General features: G+C 51.9%; 1 non-coding gene across 1 annotated transcript; it reads left to right on the top strand.

Annotated features, from left to right (window-relative positions):
* Nucleotides 1-5,002: 5,002 nt before the first annotated feature.
* Trnak-cuu (transfer RNA lysine (anticodon CUU)) lies at nt 5,003-5,075 on the top strand. Its single transcript has one exon. It is a non-coding gene; the product is annotated as a tRNA-Lys (tRNA).
* Nucleotides 5,076-5,543: the final 468 nt, after the last annotated feature.

Genomic DNA, 5,543 nt, shown 5'->3' with positions numbered 1-5,543 from the left:
GGTTACAAATTATGGTTCCCATATCTTCCTCCTTTGTCTCAGTTAACTTGCTACTCTGGTTTACAGACCCCAGAAAGACAAGCTAACTAACCACTTGCAAGCCTGAGGGGACCCAGGTCACCATCAGGGCCTGACTGGCTGGAAAGACACAGCATCCAGAAAGTCACACTGGCCACAGTTATATCATCACAGTGAGAACACACAGATTCAAGCCAGCTAAGGGGAGAGGCACAGGAGGCTTCCAGTTCCCTTGTCACAAAGCCCGGCAGGTACTTTCTAATAGTAACAACAGTCAAAGGTGTTGCTAGCCCAGAATATCCCCAGACACAGGTTCCACAGTCTACTGAGATTCACCAAGGAGGCACAGGGGGCACCCACATAGCTGATATCAGGGTCCAGTTTTTCTTGAGGTCAGCTGACACCTCTTGTCTCACACTGGTGTGATTCAAAGCCACCAAGCAAAAGAGGCCAGGACTCCCGGTGCTAAACAGTCAGAGTCCCTGAGGTCAGCCTTTGTGAGCTGGAGGTGGTGAAGAGCCCTGCTCCGGAGAGATGTTTCCAGATTCCCTGACTAAATGTGGTCACAGCCTGTACACTAGTTGGGGCAAAACCCTCTGAAGAGCAAAACCCCACAGTGCCTGTCTGGGACAGAGGACATGGACTCATGGGCTTCAGTGCTCTTGGCCAAGGACTTGTCTGCCCAGGGGACCTGGAGAAAAGAGGCTGAGGAGGAAGCGGTGGAATTGAAGAACATCGACCTAGTATGTGTGGGGCTTGGCTGCCAGAGAGGGGAACGTAGAGAGAGAGGCAGAAAGAAAGAAATGCAGACACAGCAGAGAGAGAGAGGGGGGAAGGGAGAGAGAGAGACAGAGTGACAGAGAGAGGAGGGAGTGAAAGGGGGAGAGAAAAGAAGCAGAGGCAGAGAAGATAGAGGACAAGAAAGGTAGAGAAGAGAAAACAGAAACTTGACAGGGAGAGAAAGAAGGAAAGAGAGGAGAGAGGAGAGGAGAGGGGGAAGGGAGGGGAGGGAAGAAGGGGAGGAGGAAGGGAGGGGAGGAGGAAGGGAGGGGAAGGGGAGGAAAGAAGGGAAGGGAGGGGAGGGGAAGGAAGGGAAGGAGAGAGGGGAGGGGAGGGGAGGAGAAGGGAGGAAGGGAAGAGAGGAGAGAGGAGAGAGGAGAGGAGGAGGGGAGGGGAGGGAAGAAGAGGGGAGGGGAGGAGAGAAGGGAGGGGAGGGGAGGGGAGGGGAGGGGAGGGGAGGGGAGGAGAGGAGAGGAGAGGAGAGGAGAGGAGAGGAGAGGAGAGGAGAGGAGAGGAGAGGAGAGGAGAGGAGAGGAGAGGAGAGGAGAGGACAGGAGAGGAGAAACTGCTGCTGCATAGCCAGGAACGGGCCCATGCAGTCAGCTTCGCACCACACAGACTGGCTCCTCTCTTCCTGCTCCTCACCACACAGACTGGCTCCTCTCTTCCTGCTCCTCTTCTCCCAGGCTCCTGCTTCAAGCCCTGCGCCTTCCACAGCCCAAGCACACACCAGCCTCGCCTGATGCTCTGCAGGTCCCTGCAACCCACTTATCAGCCTTCTAGAACCCCACAGCCTCCTGCAGGGATGCCTCACTTGACAGCACCGAGGGGGTCACATCTGCTGTGGGATGAGACTTGGAGCCTGGTCCGGGGACCCAGCGTCAGCCTGCAGCTGAGAAGGGGGCCCTCCAGACACCATGAGATGCAGCTGCCAGAGCTCAAAGGCCCCACAGTCTGAATCCTCGATTCCTACAGAGGTGAAAAGCACTTTATCTTTTTTTTAAACCTCTGCCTCAGGCCACCCAGGCTCCTCCAGCCCTGCCCCTGGTTCTCTCACACCTCCATTTCCTTCCTCTCCCTCTAGCCCCCTCTACCCTTTCACTGGCCAGGGAGCTCAGCATCTACCTGCCAACCTGCACACTGCTGTGTAAAGGAGTCTCAGCCTGTCTCTCATGAATCCATTGCAGAATCGACTCCACTCTGGCCCCCGCACTCCTGTCTTCTGTCTCGTGTACAGAAAGCTGGGATGCACTTGAACTTGTTTGCATGTCCCAGGTACTGCCCAGGAATCAGTGGCTCCATGGGTGGGGGGTGCGTGTCAGGAAGTAACAGAACCCCTGCCTCTACCTTTTGGCAATGCCTAGTCTTATGAAGCCCTCCTGACTGTCGAATATAAAGAAGTTGAGAAACTGAGTCAGCAGAGGTTTGAGGGTGCCTGTGGGTGGAGGGCTGAAGACTCTTGGCAGTGCTGGAGGAGGGTGGGGTGCCTTCCACCTGGGCCCAGCCCCCCTATGTACACAACTCTCAGCACATAGCTGGATATCCTGTGGGAACCAGCACACAGTGCCCTATTGCAGGACACCGGCATTGAGAGAGGATCTGCAAGGCCAGGGAGGACCACAGCGGGCCAGGGAGCACCACAGCTATAACCATTCTCCCAGCCCTTCTCTAGTCAAAATATTGCAAAGATAACACATGCCCAGGATGCCCAGGGCTACTGCCTGATCACCATCTGCCCACCCACTGTCTTTTCCCAACAGAATGGCTGCTTGTACTTACCGTATACCTGTATCTACACTGGATTTTACCACAAACCAAAAAAAGAGACAGAGCCACTGAGATGGCTCAGGAGGTAGACACCTACTACCAAACCCAACAACCTGAGCCAATCCCCTGAATCCAGACGGTGCAAGAAGAGAACTCCCACAGGTTGTCCTCCAACCAACACATGCACACATGGTATACATGTGCACACAGGTACATGTATACACACACACACACACACACACAAGCATGCACCAAAAAGAAAATTAAGTAATTATGTGTAAAGAGAAAGCAAATCTTTTAAAGGTCAAACTGCCTCCTGGCCTGACTGGTCTTTTACACCTGGCTCCTTAGCTCCTCCACAGCCTTTGTTATCTCCTGCGCAGCCAAGTCCCCTCCTGCCCCAGGACCTTTGCATTTTCTGAGCCATAGGAATGCTCTTCTCAGGCTAGAGAGATGGTTCAATGGTTAAGAGCACACACTGCTCTGGCAGATGACTGGAGATCAGTTCCCAGCACCCACAGCGACCAAGGAAATCTGCACTCCAGCCCCAAGGGATCTGATGCCCTCTTCTGGCCTCTGAGGCGCTTGCACACATGCAGGTTTGCACACATAAAAACGTATTTTCCTCAAAATAATATTTTTATTAATTTAGTACAGATATTTTTTAATTTAAAAAAAATCATGTTTTCCCCAGTTTCTTGTGTGATTCATGTACCCCCTTATCCAGTGCTTGGCCTAATCCTTCTCTTAGCAAAAGTGGGGCCCTGCACAAGATAATGATGTCAGACCCCAGCAGGGGAATCTGGGTCAGGTGGCACTGGACCTTCTTCTCAGCTTTCTTTCCCATGGGCAGTTTCACTGACTGGGGTTGAGTGTGCACCTGTGGGTGTGTATGCATGTCTGTGTGCTCTGAGTGTGAACCTGTGGGTGTGTGCATGTCTGTGTGCTCTCAGTGTACACCTGTGGGTGTGTGCATGTCTGTGTGCTCTGAGTGTGTACCTGTGGATGTATACATGTCTGAGTGTTCTGAGTGTGCATCTGTGGGTGTGTGTGCATGTCCATGTGCTCTGAGTGTGCACCTGTGGGTGTGTATGCATGTCTATGTGCTCTGAGTGTGCACCTGTGGGTGTATGCATGCCTGTGTGCTCTAAGTGTGCACCTGTGGGTGTGTATGCATGTCCGTGTGCTCTAAGTGTGCATCTGTGGGTGTGTCCATGTCCATGTGCTCTGAGTGTGCACCTGTGGGTGTGTGCATGTCCATGTGCTCTGAGTGTACACCTGTGGGTGTGTATGCATGTCCATGTGCTCTGAGTGTGCACCTGTGGGTGTGTGCATGTCCATGTGCTCTGAGTGTACACCTGTGGGTATGTATGCATGTCCATGTGCTCTGAGTGTGCACCTGTGGGTGTGTGCATGTCCATGTGCTCTGAGTGTACACCTGTGGGTGTGTATGCATATCCATGTGCTCTGAGTGTGCACCTGTGGGTGTGTGCATGTCCGTTGCTCTGAGTGTGCACCTTTGGGTGTGTATGCATGTCTATGTGCTCTGAGTGTGCACCTGTGGGTGTCTATACATGTCCATGTGCTCTGAGTGTGCACCTGTGGGTGTGTGCATGTCCGTGTGCTCTGAGTGTACACCTGTGGTGTGTGCACATGTCCGTGTGCTCTGAGTGTGCACCTGTGGGTGTGTACATGTCTCTGTGCCCTCCCACCATTGGAATGAGCCACAGAACAGGTGACTAGTATGTGTGCCCCAGGGTGAGGCATAGAATCCAGCCCAGCAAAGGAGAGCTTAGTCAGCACTGTGAACCGAATAGCTGGCCTGAGGCGCTGCAGGAAGTCACCTGACACTTCCACAGCAATGGCCCTGAAGAACCCAGTCCCTGACAGGGACCAGCTTCTCCCTACAGACACCTGTATTAGTCAGGGTTCTTTAGAGTCATAGAATTTGTGGAATGTCTCTCTATATTAAAGGAATTTATTGCAATGACTTACAGTCTACAGTCCAGCTAAACCAACACTGTGCAGCTGGGAATGGGAAGTCAAAAAATCTAGTAGTTACTCAGTCCCATGAGGCTATGTGTTTCAGCTGGTTTTCTGTGTAAGCTGGAATCCCGAAGAAGTAGGTTCCAACAGAGGTGCTGGCGCGTAAACGCAAGCAGGTGAAGAAGAGTGAGCCTTCTTCCTTCTTCCAATGTCCATATGTAGGCCTCCAGCAGAAGGTATGGCTCAGATTAAAGATGTGTACCACCACGCCTGGATTAAGAACTCACTTTGTCCCAGGCTGGCCTTGAACTCAGAGATCTGCTTGCCTCAGTCTCCTAAGATTAAAGGCATGTACTATACTTTGCCTGCACCTAAGCTCCTCATGACTACTATGCCTCAAGATCTGGGTCAAAAGTGTGTGTCATCCCATGTCAAGACCCATGTCGGATGTGCCCAGCTGACTCAGTCAGAAGAGCATGAGATTCTTAATCTCAGGGTCATAGGTTCAAGTCCCATGTTGGGCACAAATAAACCTGGGGGCTGGAGAGATGGCTCAGTGGTCGGTTAAGAGTACTGACTGTTTTTCTGAAGGTCCTGAGTTCAAATCCCAGCAACCACATAATGGCTTGTAACCATCAGTACAGCTACAGTGTACTCATATACATTAAATAAATAAATCTTTAACAAAGAAAAAAAAAGAAAAAGAAAGAAAAGATCCAGGTCAGAAGCCTGTGTCTTTCAGGGTTGATCTGGATTACAAGTGTCGCCCATTTCTGAACTACAGTTCATTCCAGATGTAGTTCAAGCTAACAAGCAGGAAAAGCCATCACGCCTTCAGGGTCCTAAGCTCCCCGGCCATGACAGGGCCGAGTGCAGAGACAACTGAGGAGCCCGTGTCTCTAGTTAATGCAAGCACCTGCCCGGGATGATGCCAAATACCTCTGCACAGACAGTCATTATCTCTAAACATAGCTGCTCCCACACCGCCAGCA

The sequence above is a fragment of the Apodemus sylvaticus genome, chromosome 10 (assembly GCF_947179515.1).
Source record: "Apodemus sylvaticus chromosome 10, mApoSyl1.1, whole genome shotgun sequence".
In the NCBI taxonomy this organism is placed as follows: Eukaryota; Metazoa; Chordata; class Mammalia; order Rodentia; family Muridae; genus Apodemus; species Apodemus sylvaticus.
The sequence above is the reverse complement of the archived record's forward strand: the minus strand, read 5'-3'. Positions and strand labels throughout refer to the sequence as shown.